Source organism: Cyprinodon tularosa, unplaced genomic scaffold (assembly GCF_016077235.1).
Source record: "Cyprinodon tularosa strain WSP-4 unplaced genomic scaffold, ASM1607723v1 ctg687, whole genome shotgun sequence".
Classification (NCBI taxonomy): Eukaryota; Metazoa; Chordata; class Actinopteri; order Cyprinodontiformes; family Cyprinodontidae; genus Cyprinodon; species Cyprinodon tularosa.
Genome location: NW_024039437.1, coordinates 198,977 through 214,071, shown reverse-complemented (window position 1 = coordinate 214,071; position 15,095 = coordinate 198,977).

Genomic DNA, 15,095 nt, shown 5'->3' with positions numbered 1-15,095 from the left:
TTTTAAAAACAGACAACAGTATATTCAGTGACTTGAAAAACGCTTCCCCCACTAATGGATTTTCTTTTCTTTTTTTTCCTATGCTACATATTAATCGTTTAAATAATTTAAAAAATGAACAAAAACAAAAAATTTCTAAATAAGCATTTATTGAATACATGCATATCTAACATAAAGCTGTTACTGCCCTTAAACATTATTGCTAGGTGTGGCACCCTTGGCAGTGACTGTGCCCATCAAGGATTTTCATTACCTGGAAATCTGTCTTTTACTTTGTGGTGGAGGAATGATACACTTCTCCCTTCTCATAACTGTTTTTTTTAATTGTAGAACTGTTTACTTTTAGCCATGCTGGAGGATTTCTTTGCATATTTTAAGTTATATCAGGGTATTTAAATCTAGTGTAACTCCAGACTTTGACCAATGTAGAAATGTAATTTTTGTTTCATTTGAATTAGTCAGTTGTAGTTGCTGCACTGCCTTTGTACCATTTGTCTTAAAGCCTAACCCAGGTGGGCTCGAGCTCTTGAGATATTCTCCTTCATGAATTACTACCCTGGGAAAAAAACAGACCAGTTATAATTACACTTCTACCTTTTTTGACTGCAGATATTATTTAATTTGTTCAAAAATCGTGAGTTTGCTTTTTCTGCTAAGTGCAATGCGTCATAAACCTTCCAAAAAGTCCCTCTTTGGTTTTTTTTTTAGTTTAGAATGATATTTTCCCTTAAGTTTTAGTGGTGATTAGGATGTTGCTTTGTGTGCTTCTTGGAAAGCACAGATTTTGGCCTTGAACTCTCCCATGGACCTTACCTTGCCCCTGATCATAACTACAGGTGACAACTGCGGTGCTTTTGATGTTCTGGATTCTTTGTGACCCTTCTGAACGAGTCATGCTACACTCCTAAAGTAATTTTGGTAGGCCAGCCACTCCTGGTAAGGTTTGACTGTATTTTGGCTTCCTGCCACTGGAATTCTTAGGTCAATGGCCCTAAAACCCTCTCTGAAGTAATAGATATCCATAAAATAGTTTTTCATTCATTCTTAGATGTCTTTAAATTGGAGTATTTGTTGTTCTTGGGAATCTTTTAGGCTACATCTATCTATCCATATGTCATCTATTTATCTATAATGAAACAGAAAAATGACTGCTGCATATTTTTTTATTCAACCCTTTATAGAAATCAACTGTACTTTAAAACGTTTGCATCAGATTTTTGCATTTAAACACTGGCTCTGCAAAGACAGCATAGATTATTTGAAAACTTGAAATGGACAAAATGTTTGTGTTTGTCCTGATTATGTGTAAAATTCTGGTGAGAAAGCAAATAAAACGTGTTGCTCTCGTTGTGTTTTTTACAGAAAGGTGCAAAATGAGTGTACGCTTCGGTTACACCTCACCAGGACTTGATGACATTAATTGTGGGCCGCTTCAAGGACAAGCATTTCTCTTGGGGCCTAAGATGGTCCTTAAACATAGACACTGTTCAGAAGACAGTCCAGAAGAGCTTTTTCTTTCTTTGACCACCGGAGTTGCTGGTCATCTGCTATAACATGGACGGTATTTAGTCTGTCCATGTTCATCCATCTCTATGAAGTTTGATTTTTCCACAAACAGGACAAGTCAATTCTGCACAGTCTAGATCTCAAGAGAAATTTATCAGGGCTGACCGTCGCTCCAGGACTACAGTTCTAGGGTGAGAAAAGGGCAGCTAACATCTCTGCAGACCCAAGGCAAAGCAAGGCAATTTGATTTGTATAGTATAAGTCAGTACATGGACAATTCAAAGTGTTATGTTTCTGGCCTGTCAACTAGTATTTTCATTCCCCCTCCCCCTTCTGCTCTGTGCTGCCTCTGCTCAGCCTAATTGCCACTGATTCCTCTCACCTGTTTGCCAGCCTTCTTAAGCAGGCCTCTCTCTAGTTGACAGTGCCAGATTGCCTGAAAGCCTTGACTAGTAAGCATCCAGCATTTTTTCTGTCTGTCTACCTGATCCTGACCTTTTTCTGCCTCCTGATTTTTTGAGCCTGCCTAGCCCTTGTTGGATCTGTTTTTTTGTGCCGCCTGGATCCCTGACCTGTTTCTGTGCCCTGACCTTGTCCCTGGATTCTGTTTTGGTTTCTCTGAAAATCTGATCACCTGGCTCTGACCCTGGACCTCCTTTGACCAAGATACTCTGCCAAGCCTCAGTGAGAATTCTGTCAAGCAACCAAAGTTTTCTGGAACCAAGACACCCCACCTGGATATTAAGAAAGAGGCTTTGGCTCCCCTGATCCTGAAAAACCTGCATTATTCCCTCAATAAATCTTTTAAAGTTATTTCCTGTTGTGTTCTGGTTGTTTCTGGGTCCTCAGTCTGAATCTTAACAGTGACATCTGGCCAACAATGGACCCAACACCAGCACAACAGTGGCGAGCCGGTGTTGATAACTCTATCGCTCGGCTTGATGCAGGTATGACTGAAATCATTTCCAAGTTGCGCAACTTGTCTGTTCCCAGCCATAACCAGACTTCTCCACAGCCTGTTGGTCCTCCTGCAGTTCCAGAAGCCACCACAAGAGAGCCAAATCTGTGTCCTCCTGAGGTCTTCAAGGGTGATGCTGATCAGTGCAGAGCTTTTCTTACTAAATGTGAAATTCACTTTGAACTGCAACCCTCATAATTTCCCACAGATCGGTCTAAGGTGGCTTATGTTATTTCTCTCCTCTCAGGTAAAGCCAAGCAGTGGGGCACAGCAGAGTGGCAGAATAAATCTCCTTGCACATTTTCCTATTCTGTTTTTGCCAAGGAACTCATCAGAGTTTTTGATCCTGTTCTCCCAGCCAGAGAAGCGGCCAGAGGCTTACTCTCACTCAAACAGGGGTCCAGGTCAGTCACGGCATACATAATAGATTTTCATCTTCTGGCAGCTGATAGTTCTTGGAACAATGAAGCACTTATGGATGTATTTTTGCAAGGTTTAAATGAGGACATTAAGGATGAGCTAGCTACTCGTGATTTCCCAAGTTCTTTGAAAGAGTTGGAGGATTTGGCTGCTCGTATAGACTTGCGGCTTTCAGAAAGATGAAGAGAGAGAAGCTATAAGGGGAGACAAGCTGTTTTTACCACACAAGCCAAAGCAGACACCCAGTTAACAGCTGTTTCATCTCCTCCTACCAGTGAACCCGAACCCATGCAGTTGGGTTGACTCAGGATATCTGCTGAAGAACGCTTTCGTAGAAAGCAGCAGAATCTGTGTTTCTACTGTGGAGGAAGGGGTCACAGAGCCATTGGGTGCCCGTTAAAAGAACAAGCTCAGTAGAGGGAGAGGAGTTTCTACTGAGTCAAAGCCGGTCCTCAAGCTCCTCAAACACTCTTATGTTCCCTGCTAACCTTTTGGTGTCCTCTGCCTCTCATCAGGTCTCTGTGTTCATTGACTCTGGAGCCGACACAGAGTTTATGGATGAGTCTTTTGCCAAAAGACATAACATCAGACTCTTTCCTGCCCCTGCATCCCAGAACATTCTGGCCCTGGATGGGCACCACCTCAATCAGTCGCATCTGATGACAGAGAAGGTTGGCCTGGCTCTTGGAGGTAACCACAAGGAAGAGATTTCCTTCCTAGTCATCAAGTCTCCTTCCATTCCTGTCATTTTGGGAGCTTCATGGCTATGGAAGCATAACCCCCATATTGACTGGAGGGCTAAGGAGATTTTAGGCTGGTCAAGTTCTTGTTCTGCCTCATGTTTGTCTTCTGCTTTTACCCTCTCCACTCCCATTAACGAGATTGAAGAAACCTATCCTGACCTTTCCAAGGTTCCCTAAGTCTATCCTGATTTAAAGGAGGTTTTCAATAAATCTCGAGCCACTGCTCTCCCTCCTCACAGGCCCTATGATTGTGCCATTGATTTGTTACCTGGAACATCACCCCTAGGGGGCGCCTTTATTCTTTGTCTGCCCCTGAGCACCAGGCCATGAAGAATTATGTAGAGGAGTCACTTAAGGCAGGTGTTATCCGTCCCTCCTCCTCCCCAGCCGGAGCTGGTTTTTTCTTTGTGGGCAAGAAGGACGGATCTTTACGACCATGCATAGACTATCGGGGTCTTAATGATATTACTGTCAAGAACCGGTACCCTCTTCCCTTAATGGACTCTGCATTTGATCAGATTCAAGGTGCTAAGATCTTTACTAAACTAGATCTGAGAAATGCTTACCATCTTGTCCGTGTCCGAGAAGGAGATGAGTGGAAGACGGCGTTTAACACCCCCACTGGTCATTATGAATACCTTGTCATGCCTTTTGGCTTAACTAATGCTCCCGCAGTCTTCCAGGCCTTGGTTAACGATGTTCTTCGCGACATGGTGGGACAATTTGTTTTTGTATACCTGGATGATATTCTCATTTATTCACCAGACTTGGAGTCACACCATCGCCACGTCAGAGCTGTTCTCCTTCGCCTCCTCCAGAATCATCTGTTTGTGAAGGCTGAGAAATGTGAGTTTCACACTACCCACACCTGTTTTCTTGGTTTCATTATCTCTCCAAATAAAGTGAGAATGGACCCTTCCAAGGTTTCTGCTGTTTCTGAATGGCCTACTCCCTCAGATCGTAAACAGTTGCAAAGGTTCCTTGGTTTTGCCAATTTTTACTGCCGTTTTATTCGTGATTACAGCAAGATTGCTGCTCCTCTTCATGCCCTGACGTCTGTGAAGATCAAGTTCTCCTGGAATGAGCAGGCTGAGAAGGCCTTCTCTCGTCTCAAGACTCTGTTCTCTACAGCCCCAGTTCTCCGGTCCCCTGATCCTCAAAGGCAGTTCATTGTTGAAGTTGATGCTTCAAGCACTGGGGTAGGTGCAATTCTCAGCCAACGTGCTTCCGACAATCGGCTTCACCCCTGTGCTTATTTTTCCAGATCTTTGTCCTGCGCTGAACGAAACTATGATGTTGGGGATCGAGAACTGCTAGCCATAAAACTTGCCCTTGAGGAGTGGCGACACTGGTTGGAGGGGGCCAAGGACCTGTTCATTGTCTGGACTGATCATAAAAACCTGGAGTACCTGAAATCTGCTAAACGGCTAAATCCTAGACAAGCTAGGTGGGCTCTGTTTTTTGGCCGTTTCAATTTTTCCTTATCTTACAGGCCCGGGACAAAGAACGTAAAACCAGATGCCCTTTCCAGGATTGAGGAGAGTTCCAAATCTGAGGTCAGTGGTCCCACAGATTTTATTCTTCCTGAGTCAGTTCGACTAGCAGCCACTAGATTGGAGTTGGAGAGAGAAGTTAGAGAAGCCAACCAAAGTCTTCCTACCCCTGAGTCATGTCCCAGGGATCGACTCTTTGTTCCCGAGAACCTGGTGGACAAGGTGATCAAGTTCTGTCACAACTCCCGCCTATATTGTCATCCTGGTATCGTCAAGACTCTGAAATTGGTTCAAACGCAGTTCTGGTGGCCATCTCTGATCAAAGATGTCAAGGACTTTGTCTCATCCTGCTCTCTGTGTTGCCAGGTCAAGCCGTCTCGGCGTCCCCCTTCTGGACTGTTGCGCCCACTCCCTATCCCACCACGTCCTTGGTCCCATCTCTCAATGGACTTTGTTACTGGGTTGCCTCCCTCTAATGGGTTTACTGTCATTCTTACTGTTGTTGACAGGTTTTCTAAGATGGTCCATCTCATCCCCCTGAAGAAACTCCCCTCAGCCAAGGAGATGGGAGAGATCTTGGCCAGGGAGGTGTTCCGCTTACATGGGCTCCCCTCCAATATTGTGTCGGATCGAGGTCCCCAATTTGTCTCTCGTTTCTGGAGAGAGTTCTGCTCTCTGTTGGGCATCTCCATCAGCCTGTCCTCCGGCTTCCACCCACAAACAGATGGTCAAACTGAGAGGGCAAACCAAGAGATGGAAACCAAGCTCCGTGTCCTGTGTGGGTTGGATCCGTCAAAGTGGTCCCAGAGTCTGTCATGGGTTGAACACTCTATGAATTCTCTTCCCTCAAGTACCACTGGCCTCTCACCATTCTATGTTGTCTATGGTTTCCAGCCACCAGTTTTCTTGATCCAGGAGAGGGAGGCGATGGTCCCTTCTGCCCACACTGCTGCCTTAAGGTGCCAACGGATCTGGAGGAGAGCTAGACGGACCTTAATCAGGATGTCAGAGATCCAGTCCAGAACAGCCAACCGTCGTCGTGTCCCAGCCCCTGTCTATCAAGTTGGTCAAAGGGTCTGGCTGTCCACCAAGGACCTCCCACTCCGAATGGAATGTCGTAAGTTGGCACCCCGCTTTGTCGGCCCCTTTCCCATTTCTAAGGTGGTGAACCCAGTGGCCCTCCGGTTACAGTTGCCTCACTCCATGAAGATCCATCCCACCTTCCATGTGTCCCGGGCCAAGCCTTATGTTGGGTCTTGTTTTGAGCCCTCCTCCAGGCCCCCTCCACCCACCCGGTTCCTTGATGGGGATCCCATCTACACCGTACGACGTATCCTCCGTTCCAGGAGGAGGGGTCGTGGGGTCCATTACCTGGTGGATTGGGAGGGATACGGACCAGAAGAACGATCATGAATTCCAGCAAGGTTCATCATTGACAAGTCCCTCATCCGGGAGTTCCATCGTCTGCACCCGGATCAACCTCGAGGTCCGTCGGGAGCCGGACCTTGAGGGGGGGGTACTGTTATTTTTCTGGCCTGTCAACTAGTATTTTCATTCCCCCTCCCCCTTCTGCTCTGTGCTGCCTCTGCTCAGCCTAATTGCCACTGATTCCTCTCACCTGTTTGCCAGCCTTCTTAAGCAGGCCTCTCTCTAGTTGACAGTGCCAGATTGCCTGAAAGCCTTGGCTAGTAAGCATCCAGCATTTTTTCTGTCTGTCTACCTGATCCTGACCTTTTTCTGCCTCCTGATTTTTTGAGCCTGCCTAGCCCTTGTTGGATCTGTTTTTTTGTGCCGCCTGGATCCCTGACCTGTTTCTGTGCCCTGACCTTGTCCCTGGATTCTGTTTTGGTTTCTCTGAAAATCTGATCACCTGGCTCTGACCCTGGACCTCCTTTGACCAAGATACTCTGCCAAGCCTCAGTGAGAATTCTGTCAAGCAACCAAAGTTTTCTGGAACCAAGACACCCCACCTGGATATTAAGAAAGAGGCTTTGGCTCCCCTGATCCTGAAAAACCTGCATTATTCCCTCAATAAATCTTTTAAAGTTATTTCCTGTTGTGTTCTGGTTGTTTCTGGGTCCTCAGTCTGAATCTTAACACAAAGTGCTTTACATGAATTCAATAATAAAATGGAAGAAAAAATAAAGGCAGAATATAACCAAAACATTTGCAAAACAAATAAAAGCAGAATAAAAGCAAGTAAAAAAATATACATATAAAGGCAGGTAGAGAAGAAAATAAAACAGTTTGACCACAACCATAAACTAAAAGTACTCCACTTAACAGTCAAAGTCAGCTCTAAATAAATGTTTTTTTTTACTTGGATTTTAAAGAACTCAGGCTTTCAGCAATTTTACAGTCTTCTGGAAATTTGATCCAGATAAGTGGAGCATATAGGAACTAAATGCTGCTTTTCCATGTTCGGTTCTAGTTATGGGTGTACAGGGTAGGCTTTAAATAGAAGACCTGAGTGGTCTGGGAGGTTGATACACTGACAACAAATCTGTTATGTATTAAGATGCTTATCTGTTCAATGATTTATATACTAAGAGAAGAATTTTAAAGTCTATTCTATGAGCTACAGGGAGCCAATGGAAGGACTTCAGAACCAGGCTGATGTGCTTTACTTTCTTAGTTCTAGTGAGAACACAGGCAGCAGCGTTTTAGATCAGCCGCAGCTGTCTGACTTTAATCCTTTAATCCTGAAGATGTTCTTCAGGTGATAAAAGGTTGACTTTGTAACTGCCTTTATGACCCTTTGAAGGTTCAGGTCTGAGTCCATCATGACACTAAGATTACGGCCATAATAATTGATTTCTAGCTGTAATAGCTGAAGCTGTGCAGTAACTCTGGATGTCTTCTTCTTTGGTCCAAAGATTATTACTTCAGTTTTGTTCTTATTCAGTTATTGAAAATGATGGTGCATCCACACATTGATCTGTTCTAAGTATCTAGCCAATGCTCTGATGGGTTCATAATCACCTGGTAACATTGTGATATAAAGCAGTGTGTCATCTGCATAATTAGGGTAAGTGATCTGGTTGTTTGCTATGATTTGAGCTAAAGGGAGCATGTACGGTAGATTTTGAACAGGAGGGGTCCCCGAATGGAGCCTGGAGGAACACCGCATGTGATTTTTCTGGTCTCTAATTTAAAGTTCCCTACTGCCACTTAGACCCCACACATCCTGGACACAGACTGTGAGGATTTTACCTTTATATTGGTGCCACAGACATTATTTGCTAAAGCAAGTCGCAACAGAGACAGCTTCTCAAACCAGGCTCTTACACTGAGGAGCACCTAACAATCAGAGTGCCCAAATCAATACTATGAATATTTACACTATTTGAACCATACTTTTCCTTTTGCATAAAAACTGCATATCGTATATATACATATCTTTTTATACTTTTTTTTTTCAGATAATCCTTTTTAAATATTTTGTTTAAAAATCTTCCTTGAGATTAAAGTGGAACCAAAGTGAAATTTCCAACTTAGTAAATAAAGCTGATATGATATTACAATTAAATGCCTTTCTTAGAGGTGTCTCTGGCATTAAAACGTCTTCTGGCTAAGAGAGAGGAGGATTTTTTTCCCACATGTACACAAATCAAAAGAAATCCCTACATGCTCATTCATGCTGAGACATAGTTAACATGTTACACAGGCTTTTAATGCATTTGTTGCCACTCCGAACCCTAGCTACCAATCTATGCAGCACATTTTTACTAAAAAGCTGTGATAAAAATAACAGATTTTAAAATTATATAGCTTCAATCTGTATATGATTAATGCATGAATAATATTTGAAAAGGCTGTTAGTCCTGAAGGCCATGTTTTTTGAAAATTATAGATATTAAGCGGAAACTAACATTATAGCCTCTGGTTATCAGACATATTAAAGGGGTTAGTTTGCCAAAGCAACAGAAAAACAAAAAAGTTAAACTTGTTCCAATTTTTGCTGAATTTGCAACATAAACCTGTTATCTATTTACCTAGAAAATGCTGATCTTTGGGAAAAATCAACCTAGGAAAAGAGTATATTATGCAAACTGCAAACTTTTAGTGTGCAGTTTTGTATACACTCTCTGTTTTGCACCCACACAACAAAAAAAAAATGTTTCCAATGAAAGGGTTTACATGGAAAAGTATAAAACTGCATCCAGAAGAGACTCAAGCAGAGTATTCTGAGAAGTTGGTTTAAGTGAAGTGATAATCACTCCACTTCATTTAAAATGTTCCTGCTAAGAAGAAAATGCAGTGAGAGATTTATTACTTTATAGGAAGGTGACGCATATTCAAGATAACTTAATTACTTTCTTAGAAAATACGTCAGTATTTCTGCATTACCTTTTTGGTTTGTTTTTAAGCCTAGTTAAACCCAGTGAAATAGATAAGATTAGGCTTACCTTTTAAAGAGGACTGTGTGTGTGTGTGTGTGTGTGTTTATGTGGAAGAGGTGGGGGGGGGGGAATAGTTAAAAAGGAATTTGATGGTAATAAACAGCCCCTCCAACTAAACCTCAGAATATCTCTTAATAATGATGTCAGATGATTGATATAGCGCAGCCGGTCAGGTGTCCATGATGCCTTTAGAAGGAACTGACCTTTGGATGAAGCCTCACACTGAAAAACGTGACTTCATGCAGGACACCATGGTCCAAAATGTTAGGAAGGTACCAGACATTTAATAACAATTCAGATAACTTCTGGCTAGTTAGAGGGTATTTTGTTCCCATACGCTTTTTACTCAAAGAGGGCTTTCAAAGCTGGATTGATTCTACAAAGGTCACAGTTTGGACTTTTGCAGATTGTCTGTCTTGCACTGTTGCATGCATTTGTATCCCTCACTTTAAGAGGTGAATTCTCTGAGTTTTGCGACAGAGTCCTCTGATGTTATTTAAAAATCAGTACTTGACATCCATGGGTGCGTTTGGGCTGTGTTTACCCTGAAAGTCTCAGCTCCGCGAGCAATTTTACAACCAGTTCATTCAGAAATAAGTGTGTTGCCTGTTAGAGAGGAAAACGGTAGCTAACAGCAGCTCATGAACCCAATGTGCTCACTGGAGTCTCCACTGAATGCTCCTATTTACTTTAGTAAGCACTCAAATCTTTACTAATACACCAGAGGATAGATTCACATAGCAAACAGCACCACAGTGATGATGATGATGCATTCTAAGATCCCTCATCCAAATTTAAACATATCAGTTTCACGCCAATGTTTTAAAGATATGCAAACGGTATAAAATTATTGCTTTCATATTTACAGCTGTATACTATGCACTTGTTAATCTTTACATGCAATATTTTGATTTTTTTTTTTTTTATAATAATGTAATAATATGTTGCAAAATATTGAGCTTGTTTTAGAGAAGCAGGCCTCCAGTAAAGATGAAGCCAAGACTGCAACAGAACCAATACCCTAGCTTGGCTTATTTTTTGCTGAAAGATTTAATGAATACAGTTATACAAACTAGCAAGCATGCTAATGGCGGACCACCAGTGTTGCTCAAATTATTTACAACGCCTTCTGATGAAGAAAACAGGAAAGTGTCTGTACTGTTTGGTGTGACATGCGCCGTTCAGCCACCGGTGCTGTTGTTTGATCTAACATCTGAGAGAGGATTTTACTTTGCTAATGTCCCCTAGGGGTAATCTGCTGTTAGCACTGTCACCTTGCACCCTGTATTTAAATCCTGGCAAGGGATCCGTTAAATTCCCATCGAAACACATCCTAGAGTGTGAGTGTAGTCAAAAATATTTAAAGGCTAAAACATTCCCTATTAGATTTATAAAGGAATGTGTTGGGCCTGCAGGGTGTACCCTGCAGGGATAACCTGCTATAGGTAATGTTGGTGCACAAAATTAAAAGAACAAGGTTGAGCTCGAAGAGTTTTTCTGCCACATGAAGGAGCTAAAAAACTAGAGATGTGTTTGTTGCACGTGTGAAATCATTTTCAGACAGGTTCTCCTTTGAATTAATGAATCCAGATTATGATATTGTAACAACAATTAGTTTCAATGGTGAACTATAAATTAAAGCAAAATGAACAGAAAGATTTATCAGAAGTGTCTCTAAAATGAAAGACGGTGGTCACTAAAGAATCAGAGGAAGATATCTTCAGCCCTGACCTGCTGCCTTGCATTTGATTCGATTGAAGGCATGCAGACACCCAGTCACTAGCAGCTATAAATAGACCGCGTCCATGCACAGCACACACACACGCAGAACATAATTGCCACAGTCCATGTGTATTGATTTTTCTATCATTAGCAGAGCATTCGGGTTCTGACATAACATGCCGTTTGTTAGAATAGGGAAATGGTTTAGCAGGCCTGTAGGGCCTTTTCTGTTATTATATAACACTGCAGTGAGCTATACCTCTATCATGAAGGCTGATACACTCTTGAAGTGCTACAGAAGAACCTGACGCTTCATCTTGCAATGGAATCCTTTCTCATAGTCGTTCTGCAGAGAAGCATAGCTATACAGAAGGGTGCCCACCAGAAGCTAAGGCAGACCCTGGTGCAATATCATTGCATTTTGTTCATTATGCAACATATTCCTCTGCGTTGCAGGGGAGTAAGAACCGAGCTGAACTATGATGACCTATCAAACGATGAACCTTGCACAAGCCCATCAGGCAAAGCCTAGGCACACTGTGGAGCAGCAGCTGAGAAAATATATATGAAGAGAAACACAGATTACCCAATGAACACACTTCTGAGTGAGTCAATGAGCTGAGGCATTCCATGGCGCAGGATTACATGTTATTCCAAATCAAATCTGAGTTCAGTGTCCTCCAATAGAGGAAGGATGCAGTGCGGCCAAAGTGTTTTTCCACTTTCATGTCACACCACGTGTAAGTGACACAAGTTAATGATTATTGCTTTACCCAAACCAGGTGACAGCCTCTTTGTGTGTATGTGAGAGTGACTGGAAAATACCAATTTAACACTTTTGTTTACTGGGACAGAGTGTTTCATTTTTAAACAGGAAAGGATTCAGTTGATATGAAAGCCTCTGTAATATCTGGCAATGGATGAGATGTGAAGTCAAAGCATACTTTCGGTCTTCTTTTTCATTTGTAGGCAGCTGGGAAAGGTTGGCTTGGTCAGATCACGATCGGCCAGACATGTTCCCCATTAAAGCTGCCACTCTGCCTGTAGAAGTGAACATTGTGTGCTTTTTTCCTCATTCTGAGTGCTGCATCGATTCACAGTGACAGAAAGATTGAAAGCTGGCCGGCCGAGGGAACGGGGCAGAAAGAGCAGCTTCAGTCTTTGCTAACAGCTGACACAATGACAAAGCAGGGCTGATCCCATGCTGGTAATCTGAAAAACAATCTACCAGAAGTTATAGAAGCCCCTGATCCCTCCACCATCCTTTCTGCAGTTCTTCTGAATGTAGCCAACAGGAAGCTGGAGATGGATGCATGACAGCCTGCTGAGCAGTTGGTGGGAGTTTCAGGTTTAGCTATGATTAATGGAGAGTGCTGCTGTGTCACACATTCAAACAGAGGAGGCCAATCAGTCCTTTACGTGCAGCTGCACAGAGCCAGAGTGTGATAAGAGGCCCGATGTGGCCGCTGCTGAGAAGCAGAGCGAGCTGCTAAAATGGGGAAATAGAAATGCGTCAGTGCGTGAACGATTCTAAAAAAAAACAGCATAATGGTTAAGAATGAAACCATACTTTCTTTATTCCAAAAAATAGAGATGGGTAATTATCATTAATGTGCAAAAGCAAAAATACCACCAGTGACTCGCTCTAAAGCAAGAAGAGCAGGAAAGAATCAGATTTAGGAGTATCACCTTGTAGATTTTTTGATAAGAAAGAGATAATAGATGTCCTTGGTCTTATTTGTTAGCCAAATATTTCGGCCTAGCGGTGGAGGTGCGGCTTTAAAATTACCTGATGGCAGATAAAGCACAATGTTAAAGTGTCCTATTCAACATCCAATTTATTTCTCAGCAGCTAATTGCAACATGTCCTATGTTAGGTCAGCACAAAATGTTCCAGCTGAAATTATTTCAGTGTTTATGGTCTCTTCTACACAATATCCTTCCCACATTCTGTGCTAATGATTCAGAGTAAAAAACAGCGAAGAACTTTTAACTTTGACCTCTTTTTCCAATCTTTATGAGTATATTGCTAAAGAAAAGTTTCCACTCAAGTGGGTCATCAGGTGTTTTGGAAGAATTGGAAGATTGCTATCAGGAAGACACTTCTATATCAATATAATCAAAGCAAAAGATTGTGGAAAATTTTATTTTACATTTAATTGCTCAATCAACTCTTATGACAACTAGATTGAGAGATGAGACTGGGTCTGAGGATGGTTTTATCATTATCTCAAGCTACCAGGAAAACTCAAACTCTGTTTCTGTGAACAGTAAAAGGTTTCTTCTTTAGTCTTGTTAAGAAAGCTCCTGATTTCAGGGCCTCTGATCCTCTTACATCATCAGCAGTTTTATCTCTGACCCCATACGCACAAATCCAGTCACATCAAACACATGCGCTGCGTCGGCATGAACACACACTACACCTACCATGTACCTGCCAGACCCTTTCAGTTTCTTTTCAAGATATACAGAGAGTTAACCTTTTTTTTCTTTTAAGAACAGACTAGACAGGTTACATCCCATCTGTAGGAAAAGCGCTGTGGATTTACTTAATTAGAGGAGAAAGTCAACTGGAGAAGATCTCCTCGAAAAGAAGGCAGGAACAAAAATATGAAATACTGCATTTAAATATATCTGCATTAGAATTTGCAACCCAGTCATCATACACTATAATTAAAGATGGCTATTTTTTTTTTTTTCACAAAACCAGTTTTATCTTTTTATGCAATTTTTTACTTTGTAAAATACTTTAAAATAATTTTTAACAAAGCCAACAATTTTCCTGTTAAATTGCGGGAAAAAAGCATTAAACATAAATCATTTTTCTATTACACCTCTAAATGTCTTACGGAGTATTGAGAAATCGGTTATGACTTATGTAATTATGTATGTATATACATCTTTCAAAGGAGATGAGGTGAGCCGTGTTACTCTTTTATAGGAAATGCAGAACATAAGTAAATGTATAGAACATTTTTGGCAGTTATGTAATAAAAAAGGGCAGAGAAAAAAATCAAGCGCACACTGAGATGCATCCACAGAGGGCTGTGGGTCTTAGGATGCTTTGCTCACAGATGGTGAGAGGAGAGCGAAGACAGATGGTTGCCTTCTCCTTTTCCCCCTCTGATTATTCCTCATTCCAAAATAAACTCTAATGCAAGGTTGGTGTTAAGTAAGGTCAAACATTTCGGATACGCTACGAATCTGCAGACGGATTTTTTGTTAACTCTTTTAAAATGTCAGACAAATTTAGAAGTTTTAATACTAATATTCATCTTGGCCACTTTATTGACAAATGAGTGGACACGTTTGCCTCTCTATCAACATGCCATCAGTTGTGAGTGTGAGTGGCAATTATCTTTCAGCGCAGAGTAAATAAAATATCAATCCAACAGGGGGTTTCCAGGTCAGTGCTGGAAGCATTGTGCATTGCATAACAATACTGACACAACCCAGTCACAGTGTCCTGATGAGTAAACGCAGCAACCGACTCAATGGCACAAAAATGATCGTAAAATATGCATTACTATGTTTACATTTCTTTTTTTATTACAAAAGAAATTTGATCTGCATTCGAGGAATGGAACAACACCTCACTCTGCAGAAAGTGCATGATGAACCACTCCTATATTTAAGCTTTTTAACCTTTTGTCCATTACAAGCACAAACATTAGAATATATTATTGGAATTTTTGCAGACAAGGAAAGCGTTGATCAAAGAAGCAGCCAAGTGTGTTTTACATATGTTCTGATAAGACCTAAACTGCAGTTCTTGGCCTGCATGTAGGATTGGAGGCAAATTGGAATCATAGTTTGAGTTTGATTTGTTTCAGCAGGGCAGGGAGGCTGC